This window comes from Prinia subflava, chromosome 11 (assembly GCF_021018805.1).
Source record: "Prinia subflava isolate CZ2003 ecotype Zambia chromosome 11, Cam_Psub_1.2, whole genome shotgun sequence".
NCBI classification, from domain to species: domain Eukaryota; kingdom Metazoa; phylum Chordata; class Aves; order Passeriformes; family Cisticolidae; genus Prinia; species Prinia subflava.
In genome coordinates this window covers 5,880,802-5,891,714 of record NC_086257.1, presented here as the reverse complement: position 1 = coordinate 5,891,714, position 10,913 = coordinate 5,880,802, and the positions used below count along the sequence as shown (strand labels likewise).

Sequence of the window (10,913 nt, the reverse complement as noted above, 5' to 3'; positions counted from 1 at the left end):
GCTCGTCTGTCCGTGCCGGCCCACACAGGTGATGCTGTCCCAATTCTCGGCAGCCCTACCTGGGCCGGCTGGGATTCCTGCACACATCCCGCCCGGCCCAGGGCTCGTCGGGAGCTCCTCAGGACGGCCCGAGGTACCCGCCATGCCCGGCCCCTCAGGGTTCCAGCCCGAGATGCTGCGGGTCCGGCCGTACCCGCCATGCCCGGCCCCTCAGGGTTCCAGCCCGAGATGCTGCGGGTCCGGCCGTACCCGCCATGCCCGGCCCCTCAGGGTTCCAGCCCGAGGTGCTGCGGGTCCGGCCGTACCCGCCATGCCCGGCCCCTCACGGGCACGGCCCGAGGTGCTGCAGGTCCGGCCGTACCCGCCATGCCCGGCCCCTCAGGGTTCCAGCCCGAGCTGCTGCAGGTCCAGCCGTACCCGCCATGCCCGGCCCCTCACGGTTCCTGCCCGAGGTGCTGCGGGTCCGGCCGTACCCGCCATGCCCGGCCCCTCACGGTTCCTGCCCGAGGTGCTGCGGGTCCGGCCGTATCTGCCATGCCCGGCCCCTCACGGTTCCTGCCCGAGGTGCTGCGGGTCCGGCCGTATCCGCCATGCCCGGCCCCTCAGGGTTCCAGCCCGAGGTGCTGCAGGTCCGGCCGTACCCGCCATGCCCGGCCCCTCACGGGCACGGCCCGAGGTGCTGCAGGTCCGGCCGTATCCGCCATGCCCGGCCCCTCACGGGCACGGCCCGAGGCCGCCTCACGCGTTCCCGCCCAAAACCCGCTCGCGCACCGCCTCAGGCCGCGCCCACGAGCCAAACCACGCCCACCCACACAGACCACGCCCATCCCGTATAGACCACGCCCACGTGCTCGTGCACACCCCTCAGACCCCGCCCTCTCCCCTCGGACGCCCCGCCCATGTCCCAAGACCCCGCCCACGCCTCCTTGACCAGCTCGCGCTCCATCAGACCCCGCCCACACGCTTTAAACCCCGCCCACGCCCATCAGGCCCCGCCCATTCCCTTCAGCTCTCGCCCACGCCCCGTCACCCCACCCTCACCCCTCAGGCCCCGCCCCGCCCGCTCGGCCCCGCCCCCGCCCTCAGACCCCACCCCCTCATTAAAGCCCGCCCGCAGCCGGCGCGCGCCCGGAGGTGACGTTGCGGCTCCGGCACGGGGCGGAGCGGCGGGGCCGGCCGGGAACGCGGGGCTGGAGGAGCGGGAGGATCGGGCTGGAGGAGCTGGCTGCGGAGGTAACGGGGACCCAGGGGTACCGGGTGCGCAGGGAACGGCGGACCCAGGGGTACCGGGTGTGCAGGGAACGGGGGACTCAGGGGTACCGGGTGTGCAGGGGACGGGGGACTCAGGGGTACCTGGTGCGCAGGGTATGGGGAGCTCTCTGATACGGGGTGCACCGTGAACGGGGAGCTCACTGATAGGGGTCGCCGGGAACGGGGAGCTCGGCGGTACGGGGTGCACCGTCAACGGGGAGCTCGGCGGTACGGGGTGCGCCGGGAACGGGAGACTCGGAGGTACCGGGTGCGCAGGGAACGGGGGACTCAGGGGTACGGGGAGCTCTCTGATACGGGGTGCACTGTGAACAGGGATCTCGGGGGTACGGGGTACACCGTGAACGGGGAACTCGGGGGTACGAGGTGCGCCGGGAACGCGGGGCGCAGGGAGCGCGATGCTTGGGGAACGCAGTGTCCCAGTGACGGAGTGCTGCGGGAATGGTGCGCCCTGGGAAGGCGGTGCTGGGGTACGGGGTGCTCAGGGAATGCGGTGTGCAGGTAACGGGAGTGCCCAGGGACACGGGCTGCGCGGGGAATGGGGTGCTGAGCCACACGGGCTGCTCGGGGAATGGGGTGCTGAGCCACACGGGCTGCTCGGGGAATGGAGTGCCCGGCTTTCGGGGTGCTCGGGAAACTCCGCTCCTGTTTGCGGAGCTCTCACGCTTGCATACTTGATATGAAAAAGGGACTTTTTCCCATTTAAGAGAGCTGTCAGAGGTGCAGCCGTGGCCCCGGCCGCCGCCGCGGTGCTGGCGGCTCCCATTGTGAGGCAGGTGAGCAGTCCCAGGGTGTTGTCGCTGCTTTCCGGGCAGCAGGAAGCGTTTCAGTCTCCAGACAACCCGGAGCAAATCCCGCCGGAGCTAAGCCTGTGGTGTCTGTCCTAGTCCTGTCTGGGGGCTGTTGACAGCAACAAAGACCAGCACAGGCTCCAAGGGTTTTGTGCCCTCTCCAGTAAAAAAAACAAAACAGAAGTGTAGGAATTTGATGCTTCTCTCACCTGGCAGAAGTCTGGGAGAGTGGATGGGATAAGTTTAGTGGGTGCTTCACTTGGGCTATGTGGCTTAGCCCAGAGAGGTGCAGCTCTTAAGTTAATGAGGGAAGGCAGGAACTGTAGTGCCGGGACAAGGGGAATGGCTTCCACTGCTAAAGGGCAGGGATGGATGGGATATTGGGAAGGAATTCCTCCTCGGGAGGGTGTGAGGCCCTGGCACAGGTTGCCCAGAGAAGCTGTGGCTGCTCCATCCCTGGAAGTGTCCAAGGCCAGGTTGGAGAGAGCTTGGAGCAACCTGGGATAGTGGAAGGTGTCCCTGGCCATGGCAGGGAGTGGAATGAGATGGGCTTTAAGGTCCCTCCCAACCCAAACCATTCCCCTTTTCTCCTTGTAGGGAAGGGCACTTCCCTGGGTCCAATCTTGTACGGTGCCTCATTTTTGCTAAATGGATGAAAATTGGGGTTAAGTAACACCTGCAGGTGTAGTGCAATGAAAATAAAACCTTTAGATAAAACAGACAGGGACCTGCCTCCTCTCTCATTTGAGCTCTGTGAGAATTTTGCAGCTGGAAAGTGCTGAGACCTTGCTGTGACTTGCAGTTGTTCTTTTAACTTGTAGTTTTACTCCTTCAGAGCCAGGCTGCTGTTAATATACTGATTTCATTCTCAAAGCAGAGCAGAAAAATAAAGGTAAATACTTTTTGCATTCACTCCAAGATGGAGTGGAGTCATGATCTGATTGCTCCAAGGAGGTGTTTGAGCTGTGAAAGCTTGAGTTTTCGTGGTAACTGTATGGATCTGGAAGTGTGGAATTTCAGGAACGGGTTTGATATTATATTACTGCTGGAAAGGGGAGCTCTGTGCACCTCTTTTCCATCCCTCCACTTGTCTGTTTTCCTTGCTGCTCAAGTGCAGGTGTAAGTGGTGGTGTGGTGGGCTGGATTCATGTGCCAAACCCACTGGCAATTAGCACCATATGGAAATTGAGTCCATGGAGCTGTGTCTGTGCTCCCAACAGGGAGAGGCAGGCCCGCCCATCAGGCAGTGACAGGGATCAAAATCACTTAAGCTGCTCCTGAAAGTGTTCCCTGAGGCTACACTTTGCTGGATCGTCCTGGTGTTTGTGGTTTGGCGTTTTGGTGGTTTGTTGTTTTGTTTGAATTTTTTGGGGGATGAAGGCTGTGCACTACTCCTTATTTTCAGATGTTCCTAATAGCCTCAGCCTCTTCCTTCCACTCTTTCCCAGCAGAAATATTTTTGTTTCCTGAAAAAGTTTTCTTTTGCGTGCTGACCAAACTGGTACGTGTGAAGGGTTAGAAATACAGAGCTGGGGCATTTTTAGAATGCTGTCTGTGGTGATTTTCACTCATAATTCTATGGGAATCATTGCTACAACAGATGTTCTTGTTTAGAGAACAATAACAGTTTCTGCTAAATGTATAGGTGGGAGTGCTAACAACAAATAAAATAACAGAGAACAGGTGGATAAAGAATCGAAACAGATGTAGGAAAGAAGGAATTACTCTCAGTTGCTCACTTTTGGCCTGAATTTTATTTTAACAGCTGTTTCTCACAGCAGAAAGCTCTCTATCCAAAAAGATTAAAGGTGAGACTACTGGGAAAAATTTATATCAGAGAATTGCATGGAGAGAATTTTTTAAAAATATAAACAGTTTTCTTTCCCTCACTAAGACTGGGAACAACTACAACCTGGGAAAAAATCACTTTTGTTTATTGTGTTATTTTTAAGTCTGTGTTAGTACAGCAGTTCATACTTAGTAGTAATTAGTGGAGAATAAATGCTTCTCCTTGTAATGTGGAAGACTTTTATATAAGCCTTGTGACATAGATTAATGGCTTAATTGCAGTGTTAAAATACTACTTCTGGGACAAATGTTGAATTTCCAGGCCTTGGTGTGGTTTGGTTTAAAATGCTTTTTGCCATATGGCTCTTGCCCCTCTCCTGAACCTGCTCTGCAGTGTACACATCCCATTGTTTAGATCTCCTTTGCTAAAAATATTTTCCTTTAGTTCCCTTATTAAAATGACTTATGCTGTCTCTAACTGCTGTCCCTGTAGAATTTTTCTTCAAAAGTTCTCAAGAAGAGGATAACTTGGCTGTTATTGTTTTTTGTTAGAAATGGCAGCATAAGCTTTAATAAGTGACTATATCCAATATTCCAGATGGGTCTCAGCAATACAGAGCTCAAGTTAAATATTGACTTGTGTAGGACTTTGGTCTTGGGTAATCCCTGCTGAAGCTGCAGCCAGGAGAAAGGTGTTGTGGCAGAGATAATCACTTTAAGCCACCCCCTGCCAAACTGAAGCCAGTCTGGCTGTGGGGAATGGTCCTAGAGGAGGCTCAGAAACCCCTCTTGGTGTCCCCATGTCTAGGACTGGGAGTCTGTGTGACATGAGGAGACAACCACGTGTACCTGGCGGTGGTGGCAGCCCCAGTCTGTCTCTCTGCAGTGAAATGAGTGGAATTTGGGGGCTCCCTGGTGGTGCCACGTCTGGTGGTCTGCTCTAATCTTGCTCTTATTTGTATTTAAACATCTCTCGAGCTGGAGGGAATTGTGTGTGCCAGGAGCCCAGCTGGCAGGAGGTCTCTGCTCTGGGACCATAGCTCCTACTACAGAAGGCTCTTTGTGCTTTATAGACACGTGATCCCTAGAAAAAATAAACATTTCTCATTCTTGCAGAGATTTGCTCTCTGATATGAACTAAGCAATAACTGTTTCAGCACTTTCAGCCTGCTCCATCCGTCTTTCCTTGTGTTGTGGGCTTTTTTACAAAAGTCTAAAATCTGCTTGCTGAACTTCATTGGAAATAGAATTCCTCTGGGACTGACAAGATAAATTTTGTTCTTGGTGATGTGGCATGTATCATCCTTGACTGCTTTGCTGTGGGGAGCTCAGCAAGCAGCACAGAGGTATATATTAAAGAAAACAAATTTTTCTTTAGCTAAGAGGCTTTATAAGAGGTGGGAGGCACCTTAGACTTTATTTGCTTGTGGGGAACAGGAATTTCAAACTAATCAGAAGGTTTTAGCAAAAAAAGAACATCCAGTCATCTACGGTGCTTTAGGTAAAATAATTTTGCCATCCTTTAATAATAAAATATTTTGAACTGTTTATACCTGCGGTAGTAAGTTATTTTATATCTGTGGTAAGTCTGTTTTCTGTCAGAATCTGGTTCTAGGAAGATTTTGCTCCTGTGTTATTGGAAAAAGGTTGCATATGCCATGTGTCAACTTTATTTACTATAAACTGAGGTTTCGATGGAAGAAACATTTTGTTTTAGGTGCAGGATTGGGTTGATGACTCCTGCTTTTTACCTGTATATTTTTGAAACCATTTCCTTAAGCGTGATGGGTGTGAACTGAAGAACCTGTAGAGTAAAAAGTGGCTGGAGTTTTTAGCATTCCTGCCAGTTTTCTCCACGTTGTGAGTGTAGCAGTGTGACTCACTGTCAGGTGTGTGTCACGGATGTGTGGCTGTCTGGGGTGACCGAGGGCAAGGTTTAGGCCCAGCTCCAGATGGTGGCCAGAGGATTACTTTGAGAGCTAATTACAAGGCTTCTTTGTGTAAGTCTGAATAGTTACATCACAAAGATATTCTTTAATGATTCATCAGGCAGCTTTGTGGGGGGAATAGCCCACAAGTTTTTAACTTTTGGATGAGGTGTGTTTTGCTCTTAGCCTGCCTGGCTTGTGTTGGGCTGTTTTAATGGGCATTCACTTCCTGACTGCCAGTGGGATCTCTGGCATCTCTGAACTCTGGGTGTCTCTTTTTCTCTGCACGTGTGCCCTGCATTTCTCCTGGCATCCAGCTCCAGAGTGGGCGAGCTGCTGTGGTGTGGGCTGCGAGCAAAGGCCTCTGCCCATGGATTATTCAGGCCTGGGCTCCCCTGAGTGAGCAAAGGCTATTTTTGGGGTTCCCTCGGGGAGAAGGCAGTCAGGAATCCAGCCTTGGAGCCGAGCAGAGGGGAGTGCAGCAGTGTCAGCCTTGGTTGCTGTGCTGGGTCAGCTGCTGGTGGTGGTTCTGTCAGAGAGGATCCTGTCTCCTGCAGAAGGGTGTTAGCGAGGTCACCCGACAGCAAAGTGCTGAGAAAACATTCATTTTATTCCATTGGTTTGTTACTGTTGCCAGGAAACACCTTGTCCACATTTCAGAGACTCACATTTGTGAGTTTTGGTTGCTTCTATCTTAGCTCAACACATTTGCCCTACAACTCCTGGATAAAGGGCATTGTCCCCAGCACCCAGATCTCTGCATCAGCGTGCCAGCCTGTCTTGTGAGGCTGCATTGTCACTCTCTTAGCTGGTGCCACTACACTTGGGACCTTTGGCCTGTGACAGGAGGGCTCAGTGCTGAGGGAGATGAAATTTCCTTGCAATGTTATCCTTCCCTGTGTCTGGGCTACTCAGGTGTCCCTCAAAGAGGAGTTTCCCACTGATGCTGTGTATCCAGTGCTGCTACTGGCTTCAGGTCAGCCTGGCACCTGCATGTTGGTGGAGGAAACAGGGTGCTGGGCTCTCATGCTGGTGGTGTCATGGGCCTCAGCAGGTGGCAGATGGATGGCTGAGTTTTATTAGAATCATTTGTTTTCTGCCTGTTTTCCTTACCACCTGAACGCTAAAGTTCACCATGTTGCTTGGTGGCATTGGGACACCACTTTGGGAATAAGAATGTTTAGCAGTTGCTTTAGCTGTAGGGTTGCTGGAAGGGCTCCTGTGTCCCTGTCAGTGTGTTATATACCTGACACAGAGCACTGTGACCTCCCTGGTTCCCTTACAAACAGAGCTCTCCTTAATGGGTTATTTAGGTTCCCCAAGGCACTGTGTCCTGTAGTTCCACTGTGCTTGTCTGTCTGTAGTGGGAGGAAATGCTGGTGCTGGTTAACTGATTTAGTGTGTTCTCGTGGGGGTAGAGGCTCCTCCTGCAGCCTGGTGAGCAGAACAAGGGTGCTGGCTGTAGGCTACAGGTATTATTTTTGTGTTCAGTCATCCATTGCATGTTCCTGCAGGCAGGAGCTCTCTGGGCAGAGATAATCCAAACTGTTGATGTGCTCTGGGTAGTGCAGTCAAGTTGAGGAGCTCAGTGGACTGACCAAATGGGCAGCTGACAGAGCACATACCTGTGTAGAACCCTCCTAGTGCTCGGAGCCTTAGGGAATGTTTGCACAGTCATTTTCCCTCGTGTCTAGGGCCAGAATGTACCATCTGCAACAGAAAGTCATCAGGATGTCTCTTAAAAGGTAAAGGGATTTCTATGGTTTTACCTTTGCTTTCTCAGGGAATAGCTGACCTTGGGAACAGCCATGAGCTGACTGTTTTTCTGTGTTTCTGAACACACTGAAGCAGCAAAGATCAGTCCCCAGAATCCATGTGAGATTCAGTCAGGACCCTCTTCAGAAGCCAAATTACCTTGAAGTATCTCTTTGCCCTAATTTCCAAAATAATTCAATTCTCCATTAAAAAAATCTAAACCTAAGCCTTGGCTTCCTGGTTTCCTGAGTGGGAGGCTATTGTGTGCCTGACCTCAAACTGGCTGCTGCTCAAGGTTCTGCAACATGTGATGCCTGGTGTTGCATCAGGTGATGGATGGGGGATTTTCATGATTCCCTCTTGGCCAAGGCCATTCTTGAACCTTCTATTTAGAGAGGCCCATATGGTTGCAGGGCTGAAAGAAACACAGACTTCAGTGTTGCATCCCTTGGGCTGATTTTTGGAAGGTGTTGACAATTGCAACAGCCCTTGCTTCTCCAGACTGTCGCCGGAACCAGGAAAGGTAAAGAACCTGCTCAGCCTCTTTGTGCTCAATGAGCTCAGTGTTTTCTTTGGAGGTCACTTCACACTCCTTTATTTCCCTTCTTCCCCTGTAAATCATGCTTTTCCCAAGGTTATTCCCTAAGATTTCATTTCCATCTTTTTGCTGAAACCTCACATCTCCAAGAAGTTGGTGCTATACCACACTTGTCTTTCCATAATTAGAGGATTAAATCTTCCAGACATTCTTTGAAGCCGCTGAGAGAGCAAGGCTAGAGTCACCTGGAGGTGCATTAGGTACTCTTAGGATCTTGTTTATTCTCTGTGTGGTGAGAGATACTCCTTGTCCTCCTTTCTCTCGGGTTAACTCAGATTATGCTGATAGCATTAGTGAAGAACAGTTCCAAGTCTGATGTCACTCTACAACAAAAACTTGGGCGTTTGTTAAGACACTCACCAGGCACTGGGATTTTGCGGAGTAACCCAGGAATGAAACTGCATTTTGTGGAGCAAAATGTGCTGAGAGTGGTGTTTGCAGGTGGGATTGATGCTTGTATTTGAGAGAGCTGGAAGAAGGAGCTCCAAGCAGAGCTCTACACACGTGTGTGCAGTTACCTGTGTGGAGTTACCTGAAGCTCAGGAGAGCTGTTTTTTAAGCATTTTTCTTTAATCCCTGTTGTCTCTATGATGCTCTGCTCTTCTTTTTGTAGTTCTTCCAGCAGCAAGTTGACAAGGACTGTGAATTTGGGATATATGTAAAAACTTGTATACTTATGAGCTTGCAAAGAGGTGTGGGACTTGTCCTGCAGATATTCCCAAAAAGGGGAAGAACCTTTGGGGATACTTTGCATCTCCAGCAGTGAAGTGTGAAAGTGGAAATGGACAGCAGATTCTGAGCTGTAATTATTGGGAAGCAGGAGTCATTTCTAGGCTAGTGGGAACGTTCAGTGTGACCTGAGTAATCTGAAAGAGTTGAAGGGTTTCACTGCCTTGAGCAACTTTGTGACTCTTTCACAGATGTTTCCAAAAGGACACAACATTGATAACGGGAACTGTGGGATGCACCAATTGAAATTTTATCTGCCTAAGTAGCTGCTAGTCCAATTCCATTAATGCTTGCATATTTAATAAACTTCTAATGTGGGATTTTAATGAGTTGGCAATTATCTCTGAACACCCAGCAGTAGCAGCAGTCTCAGAGTTTAGGTGGCTCTCAAATGGAGATTTCTCTCACTTAGAAGGCATGTGGCCTTTCCTTGGGCAGTCAGCACTTGGCAGGCTCTGGAATACTTTGATTTGGTTTGTATTGATGTACATCAACAGTGAATTTTTAATTTGGATGGAGCCCTAGGGTTAAGTTTTTGGGGGAGGCATCTTTTCAGAAAGCCGGATGTAAGAGAAGTGACCTTGATTAATCTGGTAACACACCATTTATCTACTTGGGATGTTTCTTGCTAGTGATCTAATTATTTTGGCTCCGAAATGGGACTGCCAGGGAAATTGCTTCTAATGTGGCATTTGCTCATTTACACTCCCAGTGCTTTTGCTTTGCCTTTTCAGCCTAATTTTGCAAATGTATGTCCAACTCTTCATAGTCCCAAGCAGGGTGAGAAGTGCCCTGGTTGTGCTGCAGAGTTGGACCCAAATGTCTCTAGTGGGGAGAAGAAAGGTAATCTGTCATCGGGGGAACTGTAGCAAAATTCAGCAGAACAGGTCACTGTTTATGCTTTTGAGATAAACCTGAGTGTAGTAAATATATGTCAGTATGTCAAATGTAGCAGGCAAGGTGAAAAGGGACTTTTGGTAACAGTGTAATTCTCAGTTCTGGCACCAGTATGACTTTAAATAAGTTCCTTGCCCATTCCCAGTCTTCAGGATGAATTCTCAGTATGCCACTATGAATGGTAGATGTGTAAGCTGTGAGGGTGACAAGGGTGAGGAAATAATTCCTTGCAGCCACCTTTGAGATAAGACAGCAGTAATTCAGTGACTGAACCATTAGATGGGTTTCAGGTGACCTTTCAGTGGGCCTGGTAAGAAGCAGGAAAAAATTTAGCGTTTATCTGAGCCATGTTTTAAATTGAAGTTCTTTTTTTATCTTCAGAACACCAGTTTGGGAAGAACAGCAAAGAGAGCTAAGGACAAAAACTGATGGACCATTACATCCTCCGAAATGAGCCTTTTCACACTTCCCTACTGGAAAATAACATGTCCTGAAGGTGAGTAGGTTTGGTGTGTGACAGATGAGCTGCCCAGGGTCTTGGGCCTTGACCAAAGGCAGATCCACCCTCATTCCAGCTTGGCCTGACACTGCCTCTCTGGGCTGGCACAACCCATGGAAACTTGGTTGTGAAAATGTGTATTTTATCACCAGGAAAAATAGGGAGGAAGCAGGGAATATTTTCCACAAATGAATTATCATTGATTTAGAAGCTTTTGAAAAAGCTGGAGTGCTCAGTGAACGAGGTGAGCCATTGGGAATTGAAAATATCACAGATATTTTCTGGTTAGTGGAGAAAATGTAGGTGTTTTATTTGCAGCATGAGGAAGTTAAGCTTGTAAGACAAACTTTGGTTTACTTTGGCAAGTGTATTAAATTACATAAGGCATTTTCAAGTGTTGTTCCAGTTGTACCTCAAATGATATTTTCAGTGTTCAGAAGAGCTGAAGAAGAGTGCTTGCTATCAAAGATGATAAAGTAATTTCCCCAAAGTAAAGAACATAATGCTTGAATGAAATTAAATCAGAATTGTATTTTGTAGAGTTTGTGATATCTTTTATGTTATTTTTGTTCTCAGCCCCTTAGGGCTGTAGGCAGTGACCGTACAGTTTTGTTTCAAAATCCTTTAGTAACAGAAATCAAAATGGGAAATGTTACATA

The 10,913-nt window shown here is 49.6% G+C and overlaps 1 protein-coding gene across 2 annotated transcripts in view; it reads left to right on the top strand.

The window, feature by feature from the left end:
- The first annotated feature begins 1,121 nt into the window (after positions 1-1,121).
- Positions 1,122-10,913, top strand: part of MAP3K13 (mitogen-activated protein kinase kinase kinase 13) — a 73,561-nt gene continuing 63,769 nt past the window's right edge. For both annotated transcript variants that reach the window (XM_063408609.1, XM_063408610.1), the window contains exons 1-2: positions 1,122-1,233; positions 10,137-10,251. The gene's annotated coding sequence lies outside the window, so the exon portion shown is untranslated. The remainder of the gene's footprint in view (positions 1,234-10,136; positions 10,252-10,913) is intronic.